A 13,554-nucleotide genomic window follows, 5' to 3' on the forward strand; every position below is an offset into this window, starting at 1 on the left:
ACTCCGAAGAGTTTCGGAGGGGCTCACAGTCTTCTTTACCTTCCTCCCCCTCAACAGACACTCTATGAGGTAAATGAAGATATTGGATTTATATCCGCCCTCCACTCCGAAGAGTCTCAGAGCGGCTCACAATCTCCTTTCCCTTCCCCTCCCCCAAAATAGACACCCTGTGTGGTAGATGAAGATATTGGATTTATATCCCGCCCTCCACTCCAAAGAGTCTCAGAGCGGCTCACAATCAGCAGCTCACAGAGTTGGCTTTAAAGACTGCTGTGAGTGGCAATGTTACCTTCCTCCCCCACAACAGACACCCTGTGAGGTGGGTGGGGCTGAGGGGGCTCTCCCAGCAGCTGCCCTTTCAAGGACAACCTCTGCCAGAGCTATGGCTGACCCAAGGCCATTCCAGCAGGTGCAAGTGGAGGAGTGGGGAATCAAACCCGGTTCTCCCAGATAAGAGTCCGCACACTTAACCGCTACACCAAACTGGCTCTCCTATCATACTGGCTTTCATATAGAGCAGGGGTAGGCCAACAGTAGTTTTTTTTTTTTTTTTGCCTACAACTCCCATCAACCCCAGCCATTGGCCATGCTGTCTGGGGCTGATGGGAGTTGTAGGCAAAAAAAAAACATCTGGAGAGCTACCGTTGGCCACTCCTGATATAGAGACACCCTGTGAGGTGGGTGGGGCTGGAGAGGGCTCTCACAGCAGCTGCCCTTTCAAGGACAACCTCTGCCAGAGCTCTGGCTGACCCAAGGCCATTCCAGCAGGTGCAAGTGGAGGAGTGGGGAATCAAACCCGGTTCTCCCAGATAAGAGTCCACACACTTCACCACTATACCAAACTGGCTCTCCTGACACCAAGCTGGCTCTCCCACCTCCCCGATGGCTTCAGCCTTCCCCAGCATGCCCACTGTGGCAGGTACACAGGAGAAGGCACAGGGGAGCTCCTACTAGGCTTTTTCTGCAAAAAACCAAAAAGGTCTGGGTGGCTGTATATCTCAGGTGTCCTTGGATGAAACAGGACCCCAGGACCCATTTCAGTCATCCCTGCTTTGACAGGCAGGACGTTGCCGCAGTTCATATTCAGGCCCTCATTCCGCTCAGGGTGGAATACTACAGTGTGCAGTTTCCCCTCTAAGCTGAGTTAGCGTGAGCTAGCTCACGTTTTTTTCCGTCTCCGGCTCACACATTTTTGTCTTGGCTCAAACAAAACGGCCCCGGTTAATTTATGCAGCAGCTCACAGCTTTAATGCCAGTAGCTGACAAAAAGAATTTTTTGCTCACAAGACTCTACAGCTTAGAGGAAGGATTGACAGTGTGTTCTCTATTGGGCTCCCTGATAGAACATGGTGAGCTTCAGCTGGTTTAAAAATGCAGCTGCCAGCAGGTGTGAGCCGTATGGGCTATATCTCGCCAACATACGGTTGCCAGCTCTGGTTTGGGTAATACCTGGAGATTTTAGGGGTGGAGCTTGGGGTGGGCGGAGTTTGGGGAGGGGAGGACCTTCGCTAGATACAGTGTCACAGTGTCCACCATACAAAGCAGCCCTTTTCTCCAGGGGAATTGATCCCTGTAGCCAGGAAATGAGTTGTAATCCCAGGGGATCTTCAGCCACCCCGTGCAGGTTTGCAGTGCCACAGCAATATAAAAAAATGCTTCACTGGATGCCAGTCTTTTCTCCAGCCGCAATTCAGACCGTTCACTTTGACCTGTAGAGTTGTACATCACGATTACTAACATGTCTGAGCATGTCTTATCACACCCATGAGCATTTTCGGGGGGGGGGGGACCACAATAGAAATTGAAAAAAAAGCTTCCCGGAAAATGATCTGATACCTACGTAAAGCATGAAGTCATTTTGCTTAGTTATTTGGACTGATTTTGATGAACAAATTTAGAAATGTCTCACATTAACTTTGCGTTCCAGTAGCAGTGAGTACTTGAAATATTTGACTAGGAGGGGAATGAAATCAAGTGTGGCTTAAATGTTATACAAAAAGCTTGATGTGGTTATTTATTTTTTATTGGAATAACACTTGTAAAAACGTAAAGGCACTATAGCATGTGCCCTTGTATTAAATTCAAAAGCGGGGGTGGGGGGGGGAAAGGAAAGGAAGACAGTGAAAACCACTGGCAAATTATTTTGGGCATACACCTAGAGATGTTGCCTGAGATGCCCTGGATGTCGTATCCTCATCCGTTGCAACAGAATTTAACTCTCATCCGTGGAGGTTACTGGGGCATCTCAATACTTGTTAGTTCCGCGACGGGTTGTTGATTTCTGCAATGTAAACGGTCACAGAAATAAGAATTTTATCCTTGGTTGTACATTGTCTTCTACTTGAGCAGCTCATAGAGTTGTTTTTAAAGACTGCTGTGAGTGGCAAACTGGAAATTGGAAGCTGGGTTACTGCTCTCCAGGTATTTAGAAAGTATGAGTAAAACCACGTGGGGTAAACCAGGGGTGAGATCACACAGGGAATTTGCCATGGCCGTCTCCCGCCTTTGAAAAAGCCAGATCTTCTTCGTGGTCTCTGTGCATCACACTGATGGGATATAGGCGCCCGCGCCGATCTCGATCGGTATTCTTGAAAGCTGCGGATTTCCGCGCCCCAGGCCCAGTGCGCATGCGCAGAAGCCCCACCGCGCATGCTCACAGGGACCGGAGCGGACATCCCGCCAGTTCTCTTCTGACCGCCGCTTGGATCAGTCGATCTCTCGCCACGGTCGGTGGAATCCTTTCTTGGAAGTTGTTTTTCTTTTGGATTTTGACAAATTTTGTTTTGGCTTGGACCACACAACAGTCTTTGTAAAGACTAGGGAGCGGGAAGACTAAATCTTTTCGGGACTTTCTCCTCAAATCTCTCTTCCCGCCCTTCCCCCCCCCCCCCCGCATGGAACAACGGTGGGGATTTTTCAAACGGTGCAAGAACTGCGGCAGCAAAATCGCTCCCACAGACGGGCACGTTCTTTGCCTTTTTTGCCTAGGAGAAGCACACATCCCTGACGCGTGTGCTCACTGCGCGAAGTTTTCCCGCCAGACGAAGAAAAACCGCGCGGGCCGTTTGGCGGCGGCACTGATGGAGAAAGCTCTGTCGCCTAAGAAAATGTCGGCGCCGTCGCACAAGCCGTCGACATCAGAATCGCTCGGCACCGACAAGAGTGCCCCCGACGCCGATCGCCCCACAAAAACGGGCTCGGCATCAAAGTCCGCCTCCTCCACTCCTGCAAAACGGCTAAGGGAGGAGAAGGGACTCCAGTCGGAAGCGAAGAAGAGGAAAAAGTCGGACAAACATCGATCGTCCGCGACTTCGCTCCCGACGTCGCCGTCGGAATCGGCAGCGAGAGTACCGCCGTTGAAGCTGTTCGCTTCCCCTCGCCGCCGTCCAAGCCCCCCGACACTGGCATCGATGTCGACGCAAATCGCCATCTCTTCGGATTCGGACCGCGACTTCGATCTGTCGCAACGGTCGGGAGCGGAGGGCAGTCCACTAGAAATACATACTGTAGAGGACACTGCTCAGCCCCGAACACCGGCCCGAGACCCGTCGGTCAGCCCTGACGAGCGGCGAACCCGAAGCCCCAAGAAGGATCGATCCACCACGCCTAGGAAAGATCCCAGGCGCGACGACTCAAGCAGCCCTCGGCGTAGCCCTCGGGGCCGACATCGATCCTGAGATTCAGAGGAAAGCTCTCGCAACAGAGATCGCTCTCCTCGGAAACCACCGCCCCCAATGTCGTGGGATCAGAGGCAATGGCAATACCTATATGGGTCTTGCCCTATGCCCTCCATGTTTCCCTGGTTCCCACCCAGACACCTAGATTGGGACCAGCAGTCCGAAGCCTTGGTCAGATCCCGGACATCTTACCGACCAAGACACACAGCGTCGGCGTCGGTGTCCAAACCACCTGACACACCGCCAAAGACACAGAAAACTTCCCCTCGACGGCGGAGTTCGGAGAGCCGGAAGACCCCTGAGTCGCCGAGAGCGTCGGAGACGCCCAGACATTCTTCGGAGCACTCGGAGTCCATAGAAGGCTCCCCCAGATCAGAGGAAGGCTCCCCCCGGGAAGTCCACGACATTTCCTCCCCAGAGGAACCGGCACCATCGAGTAAGGTGGGCGAGGAACTCCCCATATCCCCATCCGAGGACCTAAAATCGTACGGGGACCTAATTAAACGGATGGCACACACCCTGTCGCTACCGACGGTCCAGCCGGAGCCGGTAGTTACCGACAACGTGTTCGATGTCGTCCAGCTAGACACCTCGACGGCCGTCGCTTTACCGCTTACAACAGTCATGCTCCACACCACAAAATCGTCGTGGGACAAACCAGCTTCAACACCGATAAGCTCCCGAAGGCTGGACCATATGTACCGAGTCCAGGAGTCCACAGCAGAGTTTTTATTTACACACCCAAAACCAAACTCGGTAGTAGTAGCGTCATCCTCGAAGGCCAGAAAGACACACGCTGCTCCCCCAGACAAAGAGGGAAAAAAGCTAGATAACCTGGGCAGAAGGTTCTACACAGCAGGTTCGTTAGGAATAAAAGTTGCAAATTATGGAGCGTGTATGGGCCGTTACCAATACGCCCTATGGGACCAATTATCGGCTCTACCAGACCTGTCCGAACAAACTAAACAGGCAATGAAGAAGATACAAAGGGAAGGCATTGCATTAGCAAAACAACAAATCAATTCGGCAAAACACGCAGGTGACATTGCAGCAAAGACACTTACCTCAGCGATCACCTTAAGACGTCACTCTTGGCTGAGATCTACAGCGCTCCAGCCGGATACTCAATCCTGCATCGAAGATCTCCCATTCGATGGAAGTGGATTATTCAGCTCCACTACAGATGCCACACTACAGGAGATGGATAAAAGCATTAAAACATCTCGCAATTTGGGGGTTCCCATCTCATCTAGGACCCAAAGCAGACGTTCCTGGAACAAACCGTGGAGTAAGAAGCCGTTCTCCAAGCAACCCGCAGAACAACAATGGAGGCCTAAAGGCTCCACATCTTACTCCAAACCTCCGTACAACCCCAAAACGAAGTACTCACCTACTCCGTCACAGCAATCCAGACAAAAAGGGAATAGACCGTCTAAACAGGGTCTTTGACTGCCCTTCCCCCCGTTTTACCCCCTCCCCTTTGGACCCGGACCGTACCAGACTTTCCCATACTACCGGGCATGGTCCACAATCACTACGGACAAATGGGTGTTGTCGATAATCCGGATGGGTTATCAAATAGAATTCAGAGAAAACCCGACAGTTCCCACAGTCATCCACACCAGGGTATCCCCCACACTAAGGACAGAGGTTCAATCCCTTCTCCTGAAAGACGCAATAGAACAGGTACCAACCAACCAGATGGGACAAGGCTTCTACTCCCGATATTTTACCATTCCCAAAAAGGATGGAGGCCTTCGACCCATTATGGACCTACGAGGCCTGAACCAGTTCATTCCAAACCAAAAATTCAGAATGGTCTCTCTGCAAAACATCCTACCCCTCCTGAACCAAGGCGATTGGATGGCCACGCTAGACCTGCAAGACGCCTACTTTCATGTAACGATACATCAGGACTGCAGGAAGTTTCTCAGGTTTGCAATTGGAGACTCCCACTACCAATACAAAGCTTTGCCCTTTGGCCTCTCCACGGCACCGAGAGTGTTTACAAAAACTATGGTGGTGGTGGCAGCCCATCTACGTCTACAAGGAATCACTATCTTTCCTTACATAGACGATTGGCTGCTGGTGGCAAGCTCACAACCTCTATTACTACAGCATATAGAGGTCACCTTAACCCTTCTGCGAAACTTAGGCTTACAGGTCAACCTAAAGAAATCGGCACTGCAGCCCTCTCAGAGGGTACGGTTCATAGGGGCCATTCTGGACTCACAAACCTGCAAGGCATTCCTCCCGACACAAAGGGCGGAGGACATCAGGTCTCTGATTCATGTATTCCTAACCAACCCTACAGTCACAGCGTTCCAAGTCCAACGCCTCCTGGGACTGATGGCAGCGACAACAGCAGTGTTGAAATTCGCCAGGTTCCACATGCGAATACTACAGTTGTGGTTCCTGCGCATGTTCAACTGTCAGACAGATCTCCCCTCGCGCCAACTGACTGTCCCTGCGACGGTAGTCTGGACCCTATCCTGGTGGCAGGAGGAGCACAACCTCCTCCAAGGGGCCCCGTTCCACAGACAGACCCCTACGTTGACCATAACGACGGATGCATCCTTATGGGGCTGGGGAGCACACGCAGAAGGCATGTGTGTGGGGGGCAGATGGCCTCAGAATCTTCTGCGCTACCACATCAATTTCCTGGAGCTGCTGGCCATACATCATGCCATTCTCTCATTCAGACACCTAATTGTGGGGAAAACAGTAGCGATCTTGACAGACAACACCACAGCCCTATCTTACGTGAACAGGCAGGGCGGTACAGTCTCACGAAAGTTATGCCTTCTAGCACTAAAGATTTGGGAAATCTGCAGAGAATCGGACGCTACCCTAGTAGCCACGCACTTACCGGGCAATCTGAATGCCTGTGCAGATTACCTCAGTCGAGGAGGGGCCTCACTCCACGAGTGGGAACTCAATTGGGAGTTCCTCCAACCGGTATTCCAGAAGTGGGGCACACCGGAAGTGGATGTCTTCGCCACACGCAACACCTCGAAATGCGCCAAATTTTGCTGCAGAGGGGGTGCGGACCCTCTATCGTTAGGAGACGGGTTACTGATCCCATGGGCTCGCTTACATGTGTACCTCTTCCCACCGATCCCACTAATCACAAGGGTGGTTCACAAGATTCAATTCGAACGCCCCAAGGGGATCCTCATCACACCATGGTGGCCCAGACAACAATGGTTCTCCCCGATACTGAAGCTGTCCGGCGGAATGTTCCACCACTTTCCAACGAACTCAGACCTTCTGCTATCACACGAGGGACGAGTGATTCACCACGACGTGCCTCACTTGAAACTCACGGCGTGGAGACTGGTGTGACAAGGTTATCTGATAGAGCCCTGGATGTCATGCTAAACAGTAGAAAATCATCCACTAGGAAATCGTATGGATATAAATGGGCAAGGTTTAGCCAATTTGTGATTAGAACTAACAGGGAACCCAAGACTGCAGGTCTCCCACTAATACTAGACTTTCTACTCTCACTCCTTGACAAGGGACTGACAGTGTCATCTGTGAGAGTGTACTTAGCCGCCATATCGGCTAATCATGAGCAACTTGAAGGCCACTCGGTGTTCTCACACCCTGATACGAAACGGTTCTTAAAGGGCCTGGCAAGATTGTACCCCGCGGTACGAGTCCCTGCTCCTGCTTGGGACCTCCCAGCAGTATTGCGGGCTTTAACAGGGAAACCCTTCGAGCCTATGGCGACATGTTCCTTGCAATTACTATCCTGGAAGACAGCCTTCTTAGTGGCCGTTACCTCTGCTCGCAGGGTCGGTGAACTGGCAGCACTGCGCTGCGACGACCCATATTTGAGATTCAGCGCGGAGGGAGTGGGGCTACGCCCTGATATAACCTTTCTCCCGAAAGTAACCTCCGCCTTTCACCTGAACGCGGAAATTTACCTACCCACGTACTTTCCTAATCCAAGTACGGAGTCGGAAAGGAGACTCCATACACTAGATGTAAAGAGGGCACTCTCGTTTTACTTACATAGAGTAAGGCCTGAACGTAAGGACCCTAGACTCTTTGTCTCATATTCCACAACGTCGCAAGGTGTGAGAGTTTCGCCACAGCGGATCTCGAAGTGGATAACTGAGACTATAAAGCTGTGCTACCTGTTGAACAAACAACCCCTGCCAAGACAGGTTAGAGCTCATTCCACTAGAGCCCTAGCGACCTCGGCAGCCTTTATGAGAGGAATACCACTGAAAGACATTTGTGATGCTGCCACTTGGTCCTCCTCGCATACGTTTGTGAGCCATTATGCGTTGGACCTGGACTGGCGTAGACGTGTATCAGTGGGCCGTGCGGTGCTTCAAGAGGTTTCTCGCTGATGGACCGTTGCACCCTCCTCCAGGTAGGACTCTGGCTTGCTAATCTCCCATCAGTGTGATGCACAGAGACCACGAAGAAGATAAACAGGTTTCCTACCTGTAACTGATGATCTTCGAGTGGTCATCTGTGCAGTCACACTACCCGCCCTCCTTCCCCTCCGCTGCCGGTCCATCTCTAAGGGCTTACGCAGCGGTCAGAAGGAACTGGCGGGATGTCCGCTCCGGTCCCTGTGAGCATGCGCGGTGGGGCTTCTGCGCATGCGCACTGGGCCTGGGGCGCGGAAATCCGCAGCTTTCAAGAATACCGATCGAGATCGGCGCGGGCGCCTATATCCCATCAGTGTGACTGCACAGATGACCACTCGAAGATCATCAGTTACAGGTAGGAAACCTGTTTTTCTCCTTAATGCGTGCTGTGGCAATCACACAGTCCCTGCCCTGTTGCTGGGAGAGACACAGGCTGCACACGCATAAGAGAAGTATTCAGACTGCTCCCCCGCATGTGGGTGTGTGCCTCATGCGCCCCGGCCATTCAGATAGCCGGGAAATGTCCTTCGTGGACTTGAGAGACTCGCTACCGGGAAGTTCCTGGTAGGTATTGAATCCCATCCCAGCTCATCCTAAAACAAGGTAAATACAGGACTTTTTTTGGAGGGGGGGGGGATGTGCATGTGTAATCGTGCAGATTAAATCTGGAGGGGGAGCGTGGCTGGGTCGGGCCAAATCTCTTGTGTGATCTCACCCTAAGTTGCAGGATTTGGAAAACAGGCTCTGAATGTATTTTCATTTATTTATGTACATTATTTGTAGTCTGACTGTCTCATGTGGACTCAAGGCGGATTACACAAAGTGAGTTAATACCGTCAACAAAACGAGGCATTTAATAAATAATCCGTTCGGATTTTAGAGACCCAGAACCAACCAGAAATAACTGAAGCCTGGCATAAACATTAATTTGACACATTAAGCGGTACAGAAATTACCGTACTTAATAGAATCCTACTTATAATTTGCTACAAACAGCATTAAAGACTACAAATCCCAATCATTTGCCCAGGAAAATTTGTACTGTGCACCCTTATTACCCATGCAGAAAAGCTCTCTCGGGCAGTTCAATTTTGCAGTTTCTGGAAGGAGTGGGCAATAATCAAGCTTTTGTTCTTTAATCAAAAGTTGCTTTATTGTAAAAACTCCATAGCTTGGCCAAGGACAGACTCCTTGGAAGTAATGACGTACACAGTATTGAATAGTAACTTATAGGAGAACTTCAAAAGGATAACATAAAGATGCAATATGAGTCACGGGTTCAAAGGCTACTTGCTATTATCTCTTTTATGGCTAAGGAATGTCAGCTAATAAAAACATCTCCCTTTCTCACACATTCTCTGAGAACCGATAAGACCTGGCTGTGTGAATCTGGGGGAGAGGCACTCTACACTGTTAATACAAAGTTACTCTAAACATCCTGGGTTCAGATGGATTTATTATGCACCCTTTGGTTAGAGAAGGTGGTGGGGGGAAGGCCAGGGTGATGTTCTGCTTTGTATCTGGCCTGTCTACTAGGCACATAGAAATAGCATGCTTGACAGAGAGGACCCTTCCTGACTTCTTTGGGCAGGGCATTCCACAAAGTGGGACCAGCAACAGAGAAAACACACACACAAGCAGTTGTTGATTTCGCCCATTAGGCATCTGTGGAAACCCCTGTTGACATGAATGGAGTTGTTGTGGCCGAGCATAAGGAGAGAGGCGGCCCCATAAACAAGAGGGGGGCAGGACCACGGAGGGCTTCATATGTGATAGCCAGTACCTTAAACCGAGCTCAGTAATAAATAGGCAACCAATGGAGATTCTGTGGAATGGGGGCGATGTGCACTGCTTCATTTAAAAGGTAAAGGTAGTCTCCTGTGCAAGCACTGAGCCATGAGGGGACATCACATCGTTACATTTTTTTGGCATTTTCTTGGTTTGCCATTGCAAAGAGCCCCGTGGCACAGAGCGGTAAAGCTGCAGTACTGCAGTCCCAAGCTCTGCTCACGACCTGAGTTCGATCCCCGGCGGAAGCTGGGTTTTCAGGTAGCTGGCTCCAGGTTGACTCAGCCTTCCATGAGTCCCCAGCTTGCTGGGGGGAAAGCGTAGATGACTGGGGAAGGCAATGGCAAACCACCCTGTAAAAAGTCTGCCGTGAAAACGTTGTGAAAGCAATGTCACCCCAGAGTGGGAAACGACTGGTGCTTGCACAGGGGACCTTTCCTTTTCCTTCTCATTGCAATCCTGTCATCTACACTCCACACACCCCCCCCCCCCAAAGCAAGCTGGGGACTCATTTGACCGACCTCGGAAGGCGGAGTCAACCTGGAGCCGGCTACTTGAACCCAGCTTTCGCCGGGATCGAACTCAGGTCGTGAGCAGAGCTTAAGTCTGCAGTACTGCAGCTTTACCACTCTGCGCCACGGAGCTCTGTCTGGCTCCCACTAATTGTCAAGCTACAGCATTCTGGACCTGTTGGAAGTTCCCAAGTCGATACGAGTTTATAGTATGTTTTGTCTGAGATTAGAACATGGAAACTCTTGGTTGAACGCTGAGGAGGGCAGCTGCTCGTTCCCCTGAATTCGGGCAAATGCACTGAAGAATGGGGAATGTCCTCTCCCCCCCTCCCCCGCATCCTGCGCTTGTGTATTCAGGTGCCTAAGAGTCCTGGCAGCAGAACTGAGGAATGCGATCGAGAGGAGTGACCTTTTGGGTCTTTGGAGGCACACAAAGGATACGGCTAATGAAAACCATTTCAGAAACAAATGAGATAATTTGTTATATTTCCTTGGTCAGGAGCCCACTCAAAGGGAGTCTGCAGTCTTGATGGAGGAAAGATGGCCGATAGGATTTTGCTTCAGTTCTTTTTCGTCTTCTGTCTCTCCCCTGCCCTCCACTCCCGTCGGGTTTAAGTTTTTGTTTCGAGGGATTACTTTGTGACGTATAGTGGAAAGCGCCGTCGAGTCACAGTTGACTTACGGTGATCCTGTAGGGCAGGGGGCCCCCAGTTTGGAGCCTGGGGGCAGCACAGAGCCCCCCCAACACCTGTCTTGGAGCCAGGCCCGGCACTAAGGGTTTTGGTGCTCCAGACTGAACCCCACGCCCCTGCCCCCTCCTATGCTTTTTCCGTGCGCTCTTTGCGTGCATGGCCCGATGATGTCACAGGCAGGGCTGGTGCGTGGGAGTAGGCAAAGTGGGCAGTCGCCTAGGGCGCCACCTGGCCTCGGGGGCACCACTGGGTGCCCCCTCCCCAATGCATGACTCCGGCTCCTGACCACTGTCGCCTGGTCCTCTCCCATCACCAAGCTGCCCTCAACAAAGCCAAGCCACCCCTCTCTCCCTGACGTGTGTCTTGGCCTCCCGCCTCATCCTATCCCGCCACCCTCCTTCCTGGCATGGCCGGCAAGCACTTCTTCTCGCAATTTTTTAAATGACTTGTCACATTTTTTGGAAAAATTAAAAATCAGTAAATTAAGAATGTGAAAAGTTTCAAGTTTGGAATTCTTCATTTTCCCTATATTTTTTTAATAACGAGGGGGGGGGACTAGTGGGTGATTCGCCTGGGGCGCCAGAAAGCCTAGCACTGGCCCTGGTCACAGGAAGTGACATCATTGGGCCACGCTTTTGCCCAGCAAGGGTTTTGATAGGCAATTGGAGATTTGATGGGCTGTGCAGATTTCGTTTTTGTTTTTTTAAAGAGTTGCTTTGGCAGCTGCTGGCACCGCAGCACGAGGACTCTGTGACTGAAGGTAAGCTGTAGTAGCCATTTTGTGGCTGCCCCTGCCTTTTGCGGCAGCCGTTTTGTGGCTGTGTCCTTCGCACTGTATCAGAATTTCAAGGGCCCGCAGACTTCGAAAGTTGGGGGACCCCTGCTGTAGCACTTTCATTCATTCATAAGAGAGAGAAGCCATGTTGGATCGGGCCAACACTCCCTGTCACACAGTGGCCAAAAAACCCATCAGGAGGACCAACAGTGGGGCTAGAAGCCCTCCCACTGTGCCCCCCCCCCCACAAGCACCAAGAATACAGAGCATCACTGCCCCAGACAGAGAGTTTCAACAATACACTGTGGCTAAGAGCCACTGATCGACCTCTGCTCCATATGTTCATCCAATCCCCTCTTGAAGCTGGCTATGCTTGTAGCCGCCACCACCTCCTGTGGCAGTGAATTCCACGTGTTAATCACCCTTTGGGTGAAGAAGGACTTCCTTTGATCCGTTCTAACCCGACTGCTCAGCAATTTCATTGAGTGCCCACAAGTTCTTGTATTGTGAGAAAGGGAGAAAAGTACTTCTTTCTCTACCTCCTCTATCCCATGCATCCCATTCATTCATTCATTCATTCATTCATTCATTCATTCATTCATTCATTCAGACTTAAATCCCGCCCATTCTACAAAGACTCAAGGCAACTAATAACATAAAATAAACAATATTAAAACAGTAAAACAATCATAAAATCACAGTGGTGCTATTTCCTCTATTCTAGGCAGGATCATAGAGTATCTTCCTCTCTCAAAAGCCATCAGATCCTAGACAGTTGCTTTGCACTGTCACACAGAGCTACTGAGCAATCACACAGCAGAGCTACTGAGCCAAGCCTCTCTTCCTTCTGTTGGCTGAGGCTCCTCCCCTCCTGGCCCCCCTGGGGAAGGAAGGAAAGAGACAGAGTTTCTTTTGCCCAGTTCCCTGGATCCCATGGGAGAAATACAAAGCAAGCAGCACCTTTAAGACCGATGAGTCCTAATGTTTTAAGCATGTTTTATTTTTAAGTATTTTTTTTAAAAAAAATTGTGTTTGTCTGTGTCTTTTATAAAGTTTATATCTCTGCTATCTAATCTTAAAACATTTTAGTTCTGGAGAGCCAGTTTGGTGTAGTGGTTCAGTGCGTGCTCTTATCTGGGAGAACCGGGTTTGATTCCCCACTCCTCCCCTTGCAGCTGCTGGAATGGCCTTGGGTCAGCCGTAGCTCTGGCAGAGGCTGTCCTTGAAAGGGCAGCTGCTGTGAGAGCCCTCTCACCCCCACTCACCTCACAGGGTGTGTGTTGTGAGGGGAGTAGGAGATTGTAGCCTCTGAGTCTCCGATTCAGAGAGAAGGTTGGGTATAAATCTGCAATTCTTTTTCTTCTAAATAGGTTCGCATATGGCCCATCCCAACATGGCCCGGCCCGACAAGGTCTCATTTATGTCAGAGTCGACCCTCATAAGAAATGAGTTTGGAAAACACCCCCCCCCCCCCATTTTAAGTCAAGGCAAGAGGTGTTCAGAGGCGGTTTGGCATTGCCTTCCTCTGCATAGCAATCCTAGACTTCCTTGGTGGTCTCCCACCCATCAATCCCTCTTTAGTTTACCATCTCTGATGAGTTTGGGCTAGCCTGGGCCATCCAGGTCAGGTGTCTCATGACAAGCTTAGCTCTCAGTTGCAGAGCAGTGGAGCCTGTCTGCTTCAAAGCTTCCCGTGCACTCCGCAGGCAAAGCCGCTAA

General features: G+C 50.8%; 1 protein-coding gene across 2 annotated transcripts in view; it reads left to right on the forward strand.

Moving 5' to 3' along the window:
* Nucleotides 1-13,554, forward strand: part of MECP2 (methyl-CpG binding protein 2) — a 150,474-nt gene that overhangs the window by 84,338 nt on the left and 52,582 nt on the right. The gene's annotated exons all lie outside the window — the stretch shown is intronic.

This window comes from Heteronotia binoei, chromosome 13 (assembly GCF_032191835.1).
Source record: "Heteronotia binoei isolate CCM8104 ecotype False Entrance Well chromosome 13, APGP_CSIRO_Hbin_v1, whole genome shotgun sequence".
NCBI lineage: Eukaryota > Metazoa > Chordata > Lepidosauria > Squamata > Gekkonidae > Heteronotia > Heteronotia binoei.